Source organism: Sabethes cyaneus, chromosome 2, assembly GCF_943734655.1.
Source record: "Sabethes cyaneus chromosome 2, idSabCyanKW18_F2, whole genome shotgun sequence".
Classification (NCBI taxonomy): Eukaryota; Metazoa; Arthropoda; class Insecta; order Diptera; family Culicidae; genus Sabethes; species Sabethes cyaneus.
The window spans coordinates 30428709-30449767 of NC_071354.1; the positions used below are offsets into that span (position 1 = coordinate 30428709).

The 21059-nt window shown below is 37.5% G+C and overlaps 1 protein-coding gene across 4 annotated transcripts in view; it reads left to right on the forward strand.

Moving 5' to 3' along the window:
- Positions 1-21059, forward strand: part of LOC128738433 (protein phosphatase 1 regulatory subunit 16A) — a 301989-nt gene that overhangs the window by 25507 nt on the left and 255423 nt on the right. For all 4 annotated transcript variants that reach the window (XM_053833554.1, XM_053833555.1, XM_053833557.1 and 1 more), the window contains exon 2: positions 11794-12783. The gene's annotated coding sequence lies outside the window, so the exon portion shown is untranslated. The remainder of the gene's footprint in view (positions 1-11793; positions 12784-21059) is intronic.

Genomic DNA, 21059 nt, shown 5'->3' on the forward strand with positions numbered 1-21059 from the left:
CTGTATATATATATATATATATATATATATATATATATATATATATATATATATATATATATATATATATATATATATATATATATATACAGTTATATATATATATATATATATATATATATATATATATATATATATATATATATATATATATATATATATATATATATATACAGTTATATATATATATATATATATATATATATATATATATATATATCATCAGAGTAAGGATATTGGAATATCCAGGGGTAATCAAATTATATTAGTTATTGGTTTAATTCGAGTAATCGTCATTGGTACCTAAAACCTAAAGGTAACAGTTGTTTACTTTTTTATTTCCAACACTGTGATTCCAATTGAACTAAATCAAATTGTCTTTACAATTCTAAGTTGAAGATAATACAATAAAATTAAATTAAATTTAAAAAAAACTGCAAATCGTATGTGCTTTAAAGTTTTTCCTGAGAATCTTGACGAAGGTGTCCATTTATAGAGTATAATCAATATATATATAGAATGCCAGTGTCGCTGGTGTTTCATGGATATTTTGGTGGCAAACATGTTGCTGGTTCGTGTCTTGGATACGGGAACTGCATTGTCAAATTGCCCAATAGAAAATTTTCCTGCCGACGAAATACCCCAAAACGACCAAATCGGGTGATTTATCCTACGTGATTTACGGAAAAGCAGAAGGATTTTTTATTGGGTTGCCTTTTTAGTTTGACAATCAGATTCCCGTTTCGAATCGATCACTCACACATAGGCGCATACAGTGTAAATACGTAATTTTCAAATGTGTGATGTTTACCACGAGCACTGCAGCGACACTGGCATTCTATATATATTGATTCTACTATTTATAGAGATCATAATAAGCAATTCGGTAAATATTATGCCAATTAAGACAATGCTTGTTACTGTTGGGTCGTAAAGGGGCTATTCGAAGAAAGCGGTGAGCCCTATGCACAGTGGGGAATCGCTGGCCAGTAGCCAAAAAATGAAAGTTCATTTCGACTCTCCGTTGTATTTTTCCTGTGATTGTATACTATTGAAGTGTTCAAATCCAAAATTTTAGATCAATATGACAAAATTTGAATTTTCTATGAATCTTGAAAGTATGGTATCTCAGCATGTTTTAGCGTTTTTTTGAAAAATAACCCAATATTTCAAAACATGCTAGAGGTCTAATGGTAGCTCGGATTCAAACAGTGTCTAAGGAAAAGTTCTTCAAAAAATAGTGCTGAATAAAGCCCATTAATTGAGTTTGCAGTAATTTTATCATAGTATGCCGCAATTTAAATTTTCATTAAAAAATCAGAGGGGTTGTGTACAAGACACGACCGTATATATAGGTGACGCAGGACTACGTAAGTCTCTTTGTAGTGATAGTAGCATGTATTCATGCTTGTAATCATTCGATTCTTCATGTATATATGCTATATGCAACATATATACATGCTACATGCGTTGTATGTAACATTTATCAAAGTAGTAACATTGCATACGTTCAATTCTCAAAAGATTGTGCATTTGAAAACAATTTAACAAAATCAAGAACACAAACTAATGCTTTCCTGCTACCTTACTGAAATTAAAGATTGTTTTTATTATCCATGTTTTACCACGTTGAAGGGATTTTACCAATTCGATCCTATTTTATCAACATCACATCTTTTCACTACACTTCTAATGAAACGGCAAGCATGCGTATTCATACAGAGTTGTATTATAACCGAACACTACAGCTGTAGCACATTTTTCCAACACAGATATCAAATTCGCCGAGGTTTAATCGTCTCGCGGTAAAGAATTTGCGATCCGTTGGGACGAACTTGTTATTTTTCCTGGCACACTTCCCTAACACAGACATCAAATTGGACTAGGTTTAATCGCGTTCGTAAGAAATCTGTTGGCACGAGGGGGCTTTGTTACTCTCTTTGGCGTACTTCCCAAGCAAGGACATCAAAATGGTCTAGGTTTAACCGCGGTGTTAAGAAATCTTGAAATGAGGAAGCTTTGTCACTTGTTTTGGCTTACTTCCCAAGCACAGATATCAAATTGGTATAGGTTTAGATCATCGTAAAGAAACTTCCAACCAATCACGAAGCGAGAATTCTGGTAAAACACAGATTTATTATTATCAATTTTTCAATAGTTTAACATTAAGAATCCATTCTTTTCTTCATTTGGGTCAATTCTTAGAAGATTTTCCGATCGATTGGTGTAAGAATATTGAAAATCGATCGGAAAACCGCTGAGCTATTAGCGCTCAAAACCTTTCATTTTTCGTGACGCTCGCATTTTTCGATTTTTTGGAATGACACCCTATCTCAAAACTTGCCGTAAGACGTAGTCCTACGTCAAAAAGTGCCATATTTTCGCGTAAAACACGCTTAAAAGTTTTGAAGCCAAGGTTCGCCACTATTGACACTACCGTTAAAAGTTAGCGTAAAATATGAGCTTTCAAATGGATATTGTCTCATTTAGCGCAGAGTAGCGCAGAGCACAGATGTTACGCTTGTAAGGCTACTATATCAGAATTCAACAATATAGACAAAATGCAAACATTCAAAGTAAACGTAGGATATCTTAATTATGGGATATCTCCTTTACATGGTTGGATAACCTGCTTCGAATGTATGGTCCATATTGCATATTGACTAGATTTTAGAGGTTGGATGAAATCTGGAGGATACAGCCATAGTAATGACGGAAATACAGCTTGAAGATTTTATACCAATCCTGGTATTAGTTCTGAAACCACGGGAATAGATATGAAATTAATTAAAAGGTTGAGAAATTTCCTTATAGCAAGTTCTTGAACACATTATTTCAGAAAAATTCGAAACTTATTGTTGGTATAACAAAAACTTTTACGTCAGGGTATAGTCCTCATATAATACGTCCACTGCAATGCAAAGAATTTGAATTCGCGGTCTTAAATGAATCTAGACAACTATATTGCTGATAGGACGAATAACAGAAGAAGCACAAAAATAAGTTTTTTTTGTTTAATTATAGTCACTTTAACAACTCGGGTCATTCGTGAATTCTGCTGGGCTGGGAATTGAACCACTGTCCTTGGTGTGAGAGGCGTGAATGCTAGCCACTACACCGGTATTGACCCTCATGAAAATAAAGTTATTGCTTTAAGCTAAAAATAGTGATAAAAATACAAGACAATATTTTACATGCAAAAATGAGTGTGAAAATGCAAATCGTGATAGAATTATTCGTCTTCTTATTTCTCCGGATAAAGCTTATAGCTTCTTCGAAACGGAAAAATGTAATTAGAAAAATCTTTCCGAGAACGCTATATTACTATTGAAGACGAAATGTGAAACGAGTGATTCTGCAGAAGGAGAAGAAGAAGAAGAAAAACAAGATGGAGATAAAGAAGATTAAGAAAACTAATAAGGAGAAAAGTTTTGATTTTTGATTAATATTAGCTTATATGGATTTTGTGTTGATTATTAAAGCTCATACTTGCTTTGTATTGTTTTATATAATGTTTTATCCTATAAAAATCCATCTTCAATAGTTTTCCAAATGACCCTCATTTCTTATACGTTATTATACTTAAAAATACTTGAAAAATAGTTGAAAATTCTCCCTAACACAAAAAATATACGTTTTAATGCAAAATAAGCCTGAAATTCGGGCTCAGCACCCCGAAATTACTTAAGAACCACATATTATCCTTGATTTAAAGAGATTTTTTTGCTTGGCCAGCATTTGTATGGAGTCGCCCCACTGTGCTATGACCCAGCTGAATGGCGTTTGAATGGTGATAGCAGTAAGTAGAGTTTGAAGGTTGTATTACTACACCAGGGAAACAAATAACCCTTGATTCCCGTAGCTCATGCGGTAAATATGAGTGAAATGGCTCTGTAAAAAAATACAGTGAACATAATTGAAAAATTTGGTCCGACCTTAATGGTGTCGCCATATTGGTGCGAGTGTGTTTGAAAGATAAAGAGAGGAAAGAAAGAGAGAGACTCGCAGCAAACAGAGAGAGAGACCCAGTGAGACAGAGAGAGAGAGAGAGAGAGAGAGAGTACTATTTTAGTGAAACGGTCATAACTTCTACAATTTTCAACCGATTGTTATCTTTAACCCCCTGATTTCCAAAAAAATGCGTTCTTTTTTGTTTTGTTGTCAACAAATTTTCAAATATCTACAGTACTATTATAGTTATAAAAAAGTGAAGTTCAATTAACCGACAGCAAATTTTCTCACCTATAATATGAAAAAAAAAGATTTAAAATTGATGCATCGTAGCCGGAGGTTTTTGAATATATGTTCATGTACTTTCTTTCTTTAAGCAAAATTTCAACTTTAGTGCATTTCTTAAAATCTATTCTACTTTAATTTTTCCTGATCCTCATTTTAGGATTCAGCGGCCAATTTTACATGAAAAATCACCTTCAGCTTATTGAGTTCATAAACGCTGTTAATTAATGTTATAAGTCTTCTACAAGTCTGCCCCGATATCGGGAAAATAGCTAAGTTTGGTATGTTTCTGAGCAATTGAATAAATAAGCTGATGAGATAGAGCCAATAACATATAGTAGATCTGATAAAAGAGAAGAGTGTCTGCGAACAATGATAAAGAGGATGACGCTATGTAAAGGTGTTCCGGTTTAGAAATGAAGAAAAAATTCATGACAAGACTGCAGGAAACCGGAACCGGAGTTTTCCTACTCTTCTATAAATTCAAAGAAATTCCTGATACGCTTGGAGGGCATCCAAAAAAGTTGCCAGGACAATCCGTTTTGGCATGGGGAGGTGAATCTCTAAGCATGTTATTTCTACTTTTAGAATTAATAATTTAGAAACTAAAGTTTGAAAAACAAAATTTAATTCCGATCAATTCGCCAATACCGGTATTTTCTGCCTCGATTTTCACCAAACGCGTCCAATTCCGTCTGCCATAGTTGAAAATCAAAATTAAAAAATCAGAAACCAAAAGCAAAAAGTCACAAGCAAAATGTAAATAATCAAATTATATTAGTTATTGGTTTAATTCGAGTAATCGTCATGGGTACCTAAAGGAAACAGTTGTTTACTTTTTTATTTCCAACACTGTAATTCCATTAGACTAAATCAAATTGAAAGAGAGAGAGAGATGATATTCAAATGCGGACACATTACTATTTTAGTAATACGATCATAACTTCTACAATTTTCAACCAATTTTTATTGATTTCTTTATTCTTAAATTTGTAATTAGGTATTTCAAAAAATGCGTTCTTTTTCTTTTAAAATTTACAATTATCTACAATTGCTTCAATTGTTTTGGTCACCGTATTCCTTTGTATTTTCTTTCTAATTGATGTAAAAAGTTAAAAGTTTCACCGATTTACATCAATTAGAAAGAAAATACAAATATCTACAATACTATTATAGGGTAGTTGATCCAATAGTTGTGGTAGTACCAATAGTTGCGCCACTATTCATTATTAATGCATATTTTCGTCACCGTAGCATTTTAAATAAAACCATTACATTCATTATATAAAACAGGCTTTTAGAAGTATTGGTAGTTAGATTACACCATTTAAAATTAAAGCATTATTTGCTAAAATGCCAATTTTCCAAAATCTAACGCGCAGTTGGAGCGCACAACTATAGGCGCTCATCTATAGTTTTGCTACGATGTTTTTTCACTTAGCAACCTAGCAATGTATATGGAATAACACAATTACAGGAACATCAAACTTAATTAAGGAAACATTAGCGCAACTGTTGGTACAATATAATTGAATCGGAAAATTCATTTTTTCTTTATAAAGCTTCTCGTACAACGAAAGCAATTGTCTTGACTTGTGACAAATACCTTGTATTTGATAAATTTATATCCCACAAGCATTAATTGAAGCATATAGCTCAATAAACAAGCAAAATGAAGTTATGTTGTGCTTAGTGGCGCAACTAATGGATCATCTACCCTACTTACAAAAAAGTGAAATTCAATTAACCGAAAGCAAATTTTCTCACCTGTAATCTAAAAAAAGAGATTTAAAATTGATGCAGCGTAGCCGGAGATATTTGTATATATGATGTACATGCACTTTCTTTCTTTAAGTAAAATTTCAACTTTTGTGCATAATTCAAAATCTATTCTACTTTAATTTTTCCTGATCTCATTTTAGGATTCAGCGGTCAATTTTACATGAAAAATCACCTTCAGCTTATTGAGTTCATAAACGCTGTTAAATAATGTTATAAGTCTTCTACAAGTCTGCCACGATATCGGGAAAATAGCTAAGTTTGGTATGTTTCTGAGCAATTGAATAAATAAGCTGATGAGATAGAGCCAATAACATATAGTAGATCTGATAAAAGAGAAGAGTGTCTGCGAACAATGATAAAGAGGATGACGCTATGTAAAGGTGTTCCGGTTTAGAAATGAAGAAAAAATTCATGACAAGACTGCAGGAAACCGGAACCGGAGTTTTCCTACTCTTCTATAAATTCAAAGAAATTCCTGATACGCTTGGAGTGCATCCAAAAAAGTTGCCAGGACAATCCGTTTTGGCATGGGGAGGTGAATCTCTAAGCATGTTATTTCTACTTTTAGAATTAATAATTTAGAAACTAAAGTTTGAAAAACAAAATTTAATTCCGATCAATTCGCCAATACCGGTATTTTCTGCCTCGATTTTCACCAAACGCGTCCAATTCCGTCTGCCATAGTTGAAAATCAAAATTAAAAAATCAGAAACCAAAAGCAAAAAGTCACAAGCAAAATGTAAAAAGCCAAATATTAAAATATAAAAAATTTTAATTAAAAAACGGAATCTTTGAAGTTAAATACCATAAGTGTGGCGTAGCAATACAAACTGGCGCACCAATCAAAATTGAACTTATCGCGGTTGCTTGTGAATCCGTTAGAAATCTGATAGTTTTATAAAGCTTCTAAAACGGTAGCACCCTGATCATAAAGTTTTTTGCTGCTATTATGAAGAATACGGAAGTTCAACACAAAAATAATTCTTTTATGCGGGGCCACATGTTGGCATATTCTAGTATTTTATTTTAGCTCGCAAATAAAAATTCATCAAAGCAAAGTGTTTTGCACAAAGAAAGTTATAATCAATCGTTTTTCCTGTCACATGAGGCAACTAAAATGAATTTGCTAGAAATTGAGAATGACTAGCTGAATATATTTATTTCGTTAAAATAATCAGTTGTCGTAAATTGAAAAATTTCAATGGCGCGTTAATTTTATCCACCATCTATATTAAAATGCACGATAAAATTTAATGCGCATATGCTGCAAACATACTACGGTTGCTCAAAATTTATTAATTATCCTATGGGATATTTTATTATGGTCGCTGTAAACCAAATCGATCAGAATGATCTGACGGTACAACTTTAACTTTTCAAGTTGACAAAGCTGGCGAACTGATTTAGCTTTTACCAGAGCGGAAAGCGAAAAGCTTTATGGCAGTGGCTGTCAAGCAGCGAAATTTCAATCGAGTTTATTGCTGCTTTCAGCAGAGTGATACGGTTACTTGAGCTTATAACCTAATTCTTATAGAGGTTATGAAAACATTCTGGGGAGTGGTCCACTTGGTCAGAAGGCAGTTTTATAATGGTCTTCAGAAAGTGCTGATGAAGGTAACACAGATGTTGGTCGTATCTCAGGGCGAGACAAGACGTGAACGGGAAAGAGTGGGAAAATAAGGTAAAAAGCAACGTGTTAAATTTGTGTAACGTTTAAAGCTATAATGGGAATCAATTATAACCGAGTTCGAACCCAACTTTTCCCCAAGGCCCTGTGGATCGCAGATATTGGTGAATCTTTGAACCACAGCGGACTGGACAAAAAGGAAAATCTACAACCGCCTTACTAATCGCGCGACGTACTTTAAACTCCGCCAACACTGGCGCGATGAGTTATATGTATGTATGGGAATCCATCATCAGTTCAAGGTCCTGCCAGTGTATGTGGATAGACTTACCGTAGATCCAAATTTGATTGTCAAATGAATTTCACATTAAAGCTGTTGTAGAAGGACCGGAAGGGATTGGGCGGACCCACAAGCAGAGACACTTGTGCGCATTCCGGGATTATAAGAATTGGAAGGAAATTCAGCATTAGGATCCTTCCATGTAACAATCAATTTCGCTGTACCAGCTTTAACCCACGTGATGGTTTGTTTGTTCGAAGAGTGCAACATAAATATTGTTTCAGACCTTCAGAAATTTCCTCCTAGTGATTCCGGTTGACTCCTTACTCCATCCTCCAGTCTTCCAGTCATATGTTGCCTCTGTATTCATGAATTTATGATTTAATGCATATAATGAATATATCACATGATATATAATGAAATGAAATTAATATGGATAAAAATAGAACGAGGTCACCAGCAGTCCTTTGCATCAGATATAGTTGCATCATAATGATGCCATCATTTGTACGTACATATGTACGTTATTAGCAAGTTTTACGGTCGATGTTTCCATTGCATAGTAGGTTTTTGAAGAGCTAGAACGAAACAAATCATTAGAATATATGTTGGGACTTACCTATTAATGGGGCTGGGTGGATCAGTCGTCTGCCCAAACCGACGATTTTGATATCAGGCAGCCGGGATCCACGTAGCATCGCACCTCCTAGCTTAGCTACTCAATCTTAATGAAAGAGCATTACCGGGTATGACCACGTGGAGGTGCTAGATAGGAACTTGGGTTGGCTAGAGCTATGTTGGGCGCATCTTCATTGCCTTACCCCTTTCATACCCGACTGGCGCGATGAGTTATTTGTAGACACAAATTGTGCCTGTTCCCTAGATATTGCTCATTCACTTCAACTCAATTTTGATTAATTTGACAGTACTGGAAATTAAATTCTCCTAACTCCTGTGGTACGTATACGGGAATAATAGTATTGGTAGAATAAAACAAAGCTAGGTATTAGGCTTCCTAATATAACGGGCGGCAGTAGTTTAGTGAGTGAAACTGTCGGGTATCAACCGACAGAAAGTGTATGCGAGTCTCACCTGCCATTGTACCACCCAATATATTTTTGGTCTACATCGAAATTTCCCATTTCATCCAATCATTCTTCGTATTAGACACTTCCCCCCTTTACCAAAATGAAATATTAATAGTATAAATGTAAAATCATAAAGAATAAAGTTTAACATTAAGACCAGAAATATAAAGAAATAAAAAAAAAATGTAGAAACCAGGAGGCAGACAAAAAACTAGAGAATAAAATTAGAAAATAAAAAATAAACAATAATGAATTACAAAAAAAAGGAAGAAATATAAAATATCAAAAATTATAAAAAAGAGTTGAATCTCAAATAAGTTAAACAGATAAAGAGGGTTTACCTGACATCGGATTCGAATCTGTCAGGCCGCTGAAAATTGCTATATGAATTCCACTTACTTTACTTATTTACTTCTACCAGCCGAGAGCCGGGGTGGCCCTTGCCATATCAAGAATTCCTATCCACAGTACTCGGTCCTGGGGTATTCGTCACCAATACGTTGAACGTCTTACACACGCAAGTCGACATCAACGCGGTCGAGCCGGTGGGATTCTTAAGGGGACATGAATGACTAAAAATTTCATTGAGACAAAAGAAAAAGAAGACAAAATTTTATTTTTTCAGCCATTTCTTTTTCTTGTTTTTCATTTTTCTCAGGCTTTGTTTCAATTACAAACCTCAAAAGTTATAAAAGTCTTTGCCAAACTACTACCAACAAAACAAAAAAAGTTTGTTCCAATACGTTGTGTAGTTTCTGAGAAAAAAGTACATAAAGTTTAAAAATCATGGTTTTTCAGGAGCGGCGTTTTATTCCGCCGAAGTTGTTCCACGCCGCACTGGAATGCTTATGTGTATGATCGTTTTTCGGCCACTTCCCGTGGTCAGATCATTACAAATTTAGTATCAAAATAAGCGGAAAGGGATCATTCAACAATGACGTCCATTGCTTATGGGAGGAGGGGGTTGTCAATTTTGTGACAGATTGTGACAAAGGGGGGAGGGGGTCTAGGCAAATGTGACATCCGTCGAAAAAATTGCATTTTCATCAAAAGGCAGCAAAAATATGTTTCTCAGTCATTAATCACTCATCGATTTATTTCGATCTTCGAACTTATCGTTCCAGCTGACCGCGCTTGAAAGTCAGGCACAATTTGTCAATGTTAACTAAATAGACCACGCGTTACATTGAAGGATATATGTAAATTAATCTCAGTTCATTTGCAATCAAAGTTTCTAGCTTTTTACTAAATATTGGATAGAAAAGTACAATGAACTCTAAAAGCTATCGTCACGATGTAGTGAAAGCTGTTTCGCCGACGCAGATTGAAGCTTGTTTTGAAGCGAAGCCGTGCTACTTCAATTGAAACCAAAGCTTCATTTCTTCATTGATTTGTAACAATTTGCAATTGAATGTTGTTAGAGACCTTGGTCGCAGTTATTATTTGTTATTAATTGTTTTTTTCTATATTTTTTTTAATCATATACTAACTCTTAAAAGGTTAAGCTATTTTTATAAACCACTTTTTACTTTCAACACGCTTTTCATTTTTATTTTGAGTTTGTGTGACGTCCAAAGGGGGGGGGGAGGTTGAGTTTTGTGACACAATCGGACAGAGGGAGGAGGGGGGGTCTAAAAAAGCAGAAATTTGGTGGACGTCATATTTGAATCGTCCCAAAAGACTGCAGAATCAAAATCTGAAATTAAAAAATATGATTTCTTCAAAATCATATTAAATTAAAGAGAATGGATTTCACTGCACAAACACATGACTTGCTCTAGGGTAGCTTTGATCAGCCGTGTCAGTTTTTCCGGAAACCTGTTCTCGTGCATTAAGTGCCATGGCTCTTCACGCTCGACTGTATCGTATGCTGCTCTGAAATCCACGGAAATATGATGTGTGAGCATGGTGTACTCCTGACATTTCTGGAGTATTTGTCGGAGAGTGAAAATTTGTTCACCAGTGGCACGGGCACTCATAAAGCCTGCCTGATACTGCCCTATGAATTTTCTTGCTAGTGGGAATAGACGACGTATCAAAATCCATCCGATTGACCTTTTTTTTAGATGGTACAAATCACACCTTGTATCCACTCCTCCGGTAGTTTCTCCTCCACTCAAATCGCTAAAATATCCAGTTAAAAGTAAATACAGTTTTGACTTCGTCAATCATGCTTGTTTAAGTTGGAGTTCATATGTGTAACATGATAAATGTGGTTTTAAGATAGATGTTTTCACAAAACAATCGTTGCATCGAAAAAGCGATGCATTCTGATCCTGAAATGTAGGTCTTTCTTCCTAAAAGTTCATTTTGAATTCCAGAAGCATTTTTCAACAAAAAAATGAAAGTAAAAAGTTTTAACAGTATTTTGCTACCTACACATGTTCGGTGGGTATATAAACCAGATTGGATTTTCCCATGAAACTTCAGCCAGAATCGTAAAGTGCAAAATCCAACATGTTCCAACAACAACATAAAGGTACTCAGGTTGAATCATTGCCATTAAACTCTTTTTGTTTCGGGGAGGGAAATTCTAACCGTATGTTGCACAGCGGTTTGTTAGCTTACTCTCATTCCGTTTTCCCAAGAAGTTAATGGTACACGACGGCGGTACCTATATGTGCACATAAGTCATCTGATGAAATACTTCCGAAAGTATGTTTGCAATCGGTTTCTGCTTGTTTTCCCGCCCCGGTTGGGCGGGTTGCTGCTTCGACCCACGAGTGAACTTTGTTATAATGAGGAATTCCCTTTTCCCTTCTCTGTCTTTTACTTTTCAGGTTTTTTGAGATTATCCACCGAGCTGAACCCAGCGCAGAAGTTGTGGTGTGACCCGGATACTACGCCAACGCTGCTCCGGTAAAAAGACACCGACGACGACGGTCGAATTTTTCGCCGTGCAAAAACTTTGCACCGGGACCCGGAGGACGTTCTGCAGCGACGACGACGACGACCGTGTACTGTGGGTACTCGCTGAAGAACCAGTGATCTGTTCATGTGTGCATGCAGTTTTTTATTGTTATTGGTGAAGCTGCCACTACCTGTGTGTTGTTGTTGCTGTCAGGAAAAATGGGCGAAACGTAAAGTGCAAAAGTGATTGTTCGCAAAGCAAAATATTGTACGTTGCAGGCAAATTGTGTGAGGTAATACAGAAAGAAAAAAGCGTGGAGCGGAAAATTGCAGCCAAGCAACATACAAAAAAAAGAGTGCAATTGTATCGAGATCGGTTGGGTTTTGTCGTTCAGCTGCGTGAATGTAGAAGTGCTTTCGCCTTAAAGCAGCAATCAAGTGTGTGAGAGAGTTAGTGATCCGCGATTGGGTTGGATGTTACAACAACAGCAGCAACAGCAACAAACAACAACAACAACAACACGGCCCGAAGTGTGTAATTTGTGTTTAAAAACGAAAGTTTCTGTTGCTGTGTACCGTTGGCTGATCCCGTTCACGGTTCAGATTGCAGAGACACAAGGAGTGCCCCCTATTAGATCGATTGCAGCAGCAGCAGCAGCAGTAGTAGACCCGCGGAGATTGACCTCGTCTCGGAGCGGCTTTTGTTGATTGCAAACTAGTTTCCTGTCGTTCCCTCCCGTGCCGCGTTGCCCGTACCGCAACCAGCCATCCTAGTGCCGGCAGTTTTGCAATTCTCCGGGCCGGTTTTTCGACTGCGTCTACAACAAAACACGTGGCGTGGCGGTCCATGAACACAGAAGAACTGGTTTGCAAAACTGCAGTAATAAACTACAACGGCAGCGAAATCGCAGCAGAAAAAGGTGAGTCTTTGGTACCCAGTTTTGTTCGAGCTCTGAGAGATTCAGTGCAAACATGACTATGTTATAGTGTGGAATGCCTTCAAAGTTGGCTACCAGGAGCTAGGTGGAGGGTACTGGACCGGATGGGTATTAGTCAGAAACCTGATTTTCGCGGTGTTCAAACTATGTGCACTTCTAATTTACTGCGACTAGGATAGATGTTTTAGAGTAAGAGGTATACTATAGCATTGAACCCGAGGGACGAAAACATATGTAATCAGTCCGCAGCCAGGGTTATCGGTGTTATCGGTCTACTGCTGATAAATAGGCAGTCGTTGGTCGAAAATCGATCGCAATATAATAGATGCGTGAGCTGGGAAACGCTACTATCTATCTATTTACCATCAGCTCGCCGTCATCGTGATAGTGACCGTCGCCCTGTGGTACTATATATAGGCGCTGATGCTTATGGTACTTTACCATAGCCGGAGTTGGTTATCTTAACTTTGCAAGTTCATATAGGGCTCTAGCTGAGCTGATATGGGAATAGCTTGTGACTGAAGGAATAAACTTTAGTTCGTGTAATTTTAATCCTTTTTCGCATTTCGTGATTTTTTTTTCTGATTATTATTTGATAGAAAAATAATGCTAAGAGTTTTTTCAATGTTTTCAATACAATAAGACTCGTTAGGATTGATATAAATTGACGTCGGCTGTAGCCTGTAGTTTAGTTAGTAAAGCAAACCGTTTGAGCAAGCAAAATCTTCAACTATTTGGAAGCAATCTTATATGCTTCCGGTTTTCAAAAGTAGTGACCGAAACAATATAAGGAACTATCGTGGCATTACCAGCCTCTCTGCGTCCTGTAAGCTATTCCAAATAATAGTAAGCTCTGTTGTTCTTTCGCATACGAAAAGCTATATTTCTGTTGACCAACACGGATTTATGCCAGGACGATTCGTTAGCACTAATCTGCTGGATTTCACGGCGACTTGCATCTTGCATCTAGAGCAGAAAGCTCAAATTGATATAATTTATACCGACTTGAAAGCAGCGTTTGACCGAATAGACTATCGAATACTTTTATGAAAGCTTTCTCGACTTGATGCACCATGCATCACAACATTTTATAGAATAGCTGAGTTCGTTTGAGTTTGAGCTGCGATCGAACACTTCGTGTACAGCTAAAACAAATCGGGTGTACCACAAGGCAGCAATATGGGGTCATTGCTGTTCGGGCTGTACTTCAACGACTTGGCATTATTTCTGAGGGATGGCTGTAAGTTAGTGTACGCGGACGATCTGAAATTGTTTCTAGCTGTACGATCCATTGAAGACTGTCGCAATCTGCAAAAGCTACTGGATATCTTTGTTAACTGGTGTCGCAAGAACTGGCTCATCGTTAGTACTGGAACATGTCAGATTGATATTGATGTCCAGGTTCTCAAAAGGGTCAAACATGTTAACGATCTGGGAATTGTTCTTGATGCAAAACTTAATTTCAACATGAACCACTCGTGTATCATCTCGAAGGCAACCCGAGAACTAGGTTTTATCTCCAAAATTGGATGGAATTTTAGGAACTTATACTGTCTAAAAGCACTGTACTGCTCTTTGATAAGACCACTGTTAAAAAATGCATGTCTGATCTTTACTCCTTACCCAGTTGCCTGGACTTCGAGAATCGAACGAGTGCAGAAAAGGTTTATTCGGCATTACGTGATGTACTCTGGTGTGATCCTGCGAACTTACCATCTCACCCTGATCGGTGTAGGCTTATAGGCCTTAATACATTTAAACATCGGAGGAAAGTCCAGCAAGCCATGTTTGTTGCCAAGACGCTGAATGGAGAACTCGATTCTCCGAATCCGAATAGCCTTTCCTTGATGGACTTTCGTGCTCCTCAACGTTTGTTTCGTTCTGCTGAATTACTTCGCCCTCGACTACACCGTACAAGATTCAGTTTCAACAAACCTATCGCTGCCTGTATTTTTCCCATCCAGTCCAATCCATCAAGACCATTCAGGTTGGAAGAATATAAATAAATAAATAAAACATTCAGGTACCAACCGAAAGCCCTGATTTATTTTGGGTCTATATTGAAACTTTCCGGTACATTCAATTGATCATTCTTTGCATCAGGCACTTCCTCCTTTTCCAAAATATGATATATTCTCCTGTCTGATTCTATGAACAAGATATGTTGCGCAAAAAAACAGTTTCATAGAAAAAGAAAAATCATTCATAGTTCTTTGTTGATCAGAGCAACCATATTTAAAATATAAAAACCGGAATAGTAAGCAGATTCTAAAAAATACCGGGTTTTTGCATGTCTAAAACCGGTATTTAAGTATCCAAAAGTTGGCCGTTTTCTGTACTGCCGGTGTTACCGGTAAGACCGTCCTAAGATGGACACAGTTTACACTGACACAAGGAAGCAAAATCGGATCTTTGCTTCAAGTCTTATGACCTCAAATTAGTTCACTCAAATTAATCGACGATTGTCGCTGGCTGCAAATTTTATTGGACGTCTTTGTGAACTGGTGCCAGCTGAACTATCTAATTGTGAGCAAAGGTACGGTAATTACATTTCATCGCATCCAGCACCCAATTTTTTTCAACTCCAAACTGTATGGAAATATCCTCCGGATATTTGAGAGCTACGAGACCTCAGCTAGCTATGTAATGCTTAGTACACCCGATTACTTCGCAGTTTATGGCATTGTCATATGTCACGAGCGTACCCTACTTAGCACAGATGTTATAAACTAGTAGTAGGTTGCAACGATCAGAAATGACAAAAGTGTGCTACTTGGATACATAAGTACACGGATTCTTCCATTACGCCCTATTGTTTCCATCCAATTCCACCTCGGCACCAACACCATTTGGACTCCGACATTCCCTGCCAGTAACCATGTAATTCGTTTTGGCAGTGTTTGTTAATACTAAAAGAAGTGAGTCTCAATCTCGTTGCTTCCAATTTAAAAGTTTTAAATGCTTCTTCCACTGCTCTGCAGTAGGTTCTGATCATATCGACGTCATCTGCAAAACCAAGAAGCCCTGTGAGATCTCATGATGGGACTATCTATGTTCCTGTCCACGATTGTCTTTCATTCCAAGGGACTGTTGAATAGTTGGCAGGCGAATGTATCCTTTTGCTTCAGGCCTTTCAAAATCACGAGAGCGGCCGAGATTTCACCCTCTATTCCTACGCATGGTTTTGATCTTTCCAGCCTCACACGAATCAGCTTAACAAGTTACGTTGGAATCAAGTTTTAACACAGTTACAATTTCGTTTGACTGAATCATACGCCGTTTTAAAGTCCACCAACAGATGTTGAAGCTGCAAGTTGCACTCCCGGAACTTGTCTAGTAACTGACGCAGGGTAAACATCTGATCCGTCATGGAGCATGCCTCACGAATTTGGTGTACTAACCCGGATATCGTTTAGGCAGGATGTTATTATTCAAGAGATCATTCTGTTCAGCATGAGCATTGTCACTTTTACTTACTTACGGCACAGAACTAGGACACTATATCTGTTTTGTCGACTGTAAAATTTGATATTCTCGTTTTTATTGGCTGTCAATTCATTAGAATTAAAACAGATTCTGTAATCTTTCTAACGTTTCGGCTGTATATTTTTAGTCTTCTTCAGGGAAAATTGTCATTGAAAATTTTTTGTCGTACATCTGTTATTTTGTCTAATTGACTGGATCATTACAGCCTGTTTTACTGTATGCACTAACGGTCTTACGTCCACTAACTCATGACTCCAAAAACAGCATTAAAGTTTTTATTCTGTGTGTAGTTGCCCTTGATATGCGCAGTACAAACTGGCCTAATAAGCATTGGCGGAACTAGCGCTCATTTCTAGGGGGGCTAAAGCCCTCGGCATTTTTTTCGACCATTTTATTTGGCCGGCCAGGTTTCTTTTTTCGAGGGGGGGCTAAGTCTCTCCTAGAGGGGCCTACAATAACTGCAACTTTGCCTAAAATCTCTCCTAGAGGGGCCTACAATAGCTGCAACTTTGCCTAAAATATGAGAGATAGAGAGAAATAATGTGAGAAGCAGTGAAAAATAATGTAATAGACGGAGAAAAATTATGAGAGAGACAGAGAGAACAGGGGGAAACAGAGATAGCAAAGCTGTGGGTTTAAACGTCTTTCTAAGACTTGACCTTTCTTTATCGACAGACTTCACGGCCGGCTGTTACAGTACAGGACAGTTACGGGGCTAGTGCAAAAATCCTACTGACTTTATCTAGCAACACCGCCTAGCCGAGATACGAACATACGGCGACTGTCTTGTTAGTCCAGCATCGTACCTCGAGAAGAGAAAGTATTTTACGATTATAGATAGTATACTCAGTTGTAGTAGTAACTGGGACTGAAACACTCAAAGATCAAAAAGTGTTTTTCTTCGGGAATGGCAAAAAAATTGAGACTGTTGTACAGCCGAATTTTTTAATTAACAGTCGAAAGAAATTTTAAGTTTGCTCGCCTTCATCCCATGCTCACTTCTCCATAACTATACATATACATTTGTCACGTAACTTTCCAAAAGGCTTACTGTATACAATGAGAGGAAAAGAACAAAGTGCCGAATACAGAAAAACACATCACACATCAAAAAACAATGAAAAATGCCCGTCATCGTTTGTACCTGAGTAATTCTCGCTGAAACGGGGGCACTACTGACACGAGGTGTTCAAATATTGGAACTTTTGCGCTTAATTGGTTGAAAATGGTTAAAAAATAAGAATTACACTTTTATAACCTCGAAATAGTGGACCCCTCGTTCGTCAATGGGCTTAATAGTTTCAAAAAAATTGCATATTGATATTACATAAATTTGCCATGAAACAACTAACAAATGGCCTGGTTCTGTAAAGAAGAAGAATAGGGCTTTCAAATGGAGTAACAAAATTTTTGGCGGCCATCTTGGATTTGGTCGCCATATTGGATTTTATCAAAAAATTGCCATTTTCACCATGAGCCCCCGAACCGATTTTCATTTTAAGACCACCATTGGAAAGCTGAGAAAAAATGCTATAAGAAACATTCATCAAGTGGTCTTGAAATTAAAATCGGTTGGGGGGGTCATGCCGAAAATGGCGATTTTTTGATAAAATCCAACTTGGCGGCCAAATCCATGATGGCCGCCAATTTTTTTCACTGCGTTTATAAGACCTATCACTCCTCTTTACAAAACCGTGTCGTTTGTAGTTTGTTTCATAGCAAATTTTGGAAATATCACAATAATTATATGAAAATTATGAACCTTCCTGCAAATAACTAGTTGTTTTATTCAGTTAATGTCATATACTTACCTAATTTTATGAATGTTTTTTACAGCATTTTTTCTCAGCTTTTCAATGGTGGTCTTAAAATGAAAATCGGTTGGGGCGGGCTCATGGTGAAAGCGGCGATTTTTTAATAAAATCCAATATGGCGACCAAATCCAAGGTGGCCGTCAAATTTTTTTTACCCCATTTGTGAAAGGCCTGTTCTTCTTCTTTACAGAGACGGGCCATTTGTTAGTTTTTTCATGGCAAATTTATGCAATATCATATGATATAGGTTTGCTCAAAATTCAACTTTTTTTTGAAACTATTAAGCCCCTTGACGAACAAGGAGTCCACTGTATCGAGGTATTAAAAGTGTAATTCTTATTTTTTAATCATTTTCAACCAATTAAGCGCATAAGTTCCAAGATTTGAACACCTCGTGTCAGTAGTGGCTCCGTTTCAGCGAGAATTACTCACCTGCCATTTACTCGTATCCCATTGATACAAAAGTACTTGACTTGAACGCATTAGCTTTGCATGATTAGGTTGTTAGAGTCATTAGCTAATTAATTATTGAGAATGCTTGATTTTATCTATTTTTTCATTTTTCATCTATTGATAATTTTATTTTGTATTATATCGCTCTGAAAAGCAGAAGCGATGGTTTTTTTCTCATGGACATTATCACTACGACCAGTACTTTAATCTATTGAATATCATTCAGGTGTGTTTTTCTACATTCCACACTTCGTTCTTTTTCAGTATCGCTATGGAATGAGCAAACACTGCTAATTATCCTTGATTGAGTGTCGGAGTAGGAAAACTTTCCCACACTTTCAAGTTTAAAGTAACTCTTGATCATTTTGTTGCTTCGGTTTATAGAAGAGCTTTATGAAAGACAGACGGGCAGACGTTCACCCTTATTATAGATTATACTAATTAATTATACTTTGAGTCGAAATTTTCGACACTTTTTAAAGTGTTCGATAATTGTTCATTCAAAAAGGATTCACGAAAAAAGGCAGCAATCAAATATGGTAATTTAGTACCGGCTTGAAGAATATAACAAGCAGTGTTTCACATTGTAGAACCTTATCTTATACACGTTTCATTTGGTTGAACGTCTTTCTCAACTCGATTGGGAATCAATGGGTGTCATCAAATGTTTTTAGGTGCAATGACGTTATCTTCCTGTGCGGGCTGGAGATGCTCATATCAGTTATCGTTATTTTTTTTTTATTTTTTTTCCACCCCTTTTGTGAAAGTGTCTCGAGAGGGAATCAAATACAAAAGGCATTCATAGAATACATTTAACTTCCACGTCATGGCTGACTTACGAGCTTTGATTTGAAAACTGCCGTCGTAATCATTAATGGTTCATCGAGAAAGGCTCTTTCAGTTTTTTGTAAGCAAATGTGTTCAACCGAAAAAGGGTTGTAGCAACAGACCTAACCGCAAAACCAGCATGATAGTGTTTTACAATTAATTTTTATCGTATCCAGTGTTAAACTAGTTCCCATCATCTGACCGTGGTCAGTTTGGAAAAACGTTCATCATTGACGGTTCGTTCCCATAGGTTTAAAAATTCAATTTTTCACACGAGCTTCACTCAAATAACATTACACAACCGCATCTCGTTGAACTATTGACCGGCATTGTTTTACGGCCGGCAACTTTTATCAACAACCATTTTACTTTCATTTTTTTTTTCATGCAATTGAACTTTTCCGCCCGTCATTATCATCATCCTCTGATGTAGCACACTTTCGCTGCACCGAATTGAACTTTACATTGAATTCCATGGATTTAAAGCTCGCTGGCATTCAATGCGCGCGAAACAGGCGCGACAATCAGCGCCACTCGACGAACGCGCGGTAATTCAATTCGCTGCAATTTCCTTTCGGTTGCGATGAAGCGTTAATGACGATGGCATCCGATTATGAGAGGGTGGTTGGCGCCTGTGATACGGCGATTTTTAATTTGAAATGTCATACCTCCCCATATCCTCATCCCTCGACTGACGACTCTTGTTGCTTTCAGAAGAGCTTGACACTGCCGCTGGCAATTGCCGACCATACCGATCGCACACTTGACAGTGACCGAACAATTTCGACCTACCCTGTCCTCCTGTGTTGTCGACTGTAATCGCGTACACCTGTGTGCTGATGGCGGTCCGTTCCGTGTCGGCGTCGTTAGGATAGGTGCGAATTACAACACAACCGAACTCACGTGAACAACCAGCCAGTCAGTGTGCGCACACGTTTGTGTGGCGTTTTATCATGATTAAATACATCATGCCGGGGAGATTGCCTACCTATCTGTGCGCCGCATTGTCGACGCTGAGATGAGATTGTCATTTCCAGAGAAACACCAGAGCGCATTATTCGCTACAGGTATAAAATGAATTTTGTGTAAATTAATAACATTTTACAATCGTTGACTGATGGGTGACAACAAGGGTGGAAAGCGAGGATGCTAACAGATGAGTGAAATGACATTCAACGAACCAACCAACCAACCATACTTCGACTGAGGCAGTATCAGCGGACGATACTTCAGCCTTGCTTCACGGAACAAACAACAACGATGTTTGGTTGATAATGTCGTTTGAAGCTCGTGCGCTGAAGGTTAGCGGTTCTCTCCGTTGCACCTGAGGCGGCTGAATGGACCGCAATGCACCGCTACGGTACGTGACAGAACGCTGCTGTGAACGAGCTAGTCATGAACAGTGTCAGTCAATATTTGGGCTTGGTAATGAGACCTAACTCAATTTATCTAGATAATAAAGTTATTACCTGCACCATGGTTAGGGTGGTGTTACATAGAAAGTTTTCTATAGATGTTAATAGTACGGGCTTCCAAGAAAATATTGCAATGCATGCTTGTGGTAGATACAGGTATCAGGTATCAGCATTTGTGGCTCGAGCAGCACGTTCTTCACAATCGTGTGGAAGATTTGTACCTTGCCCATCTTGCCCGTGTCATCATTTACCTGATGAGGAC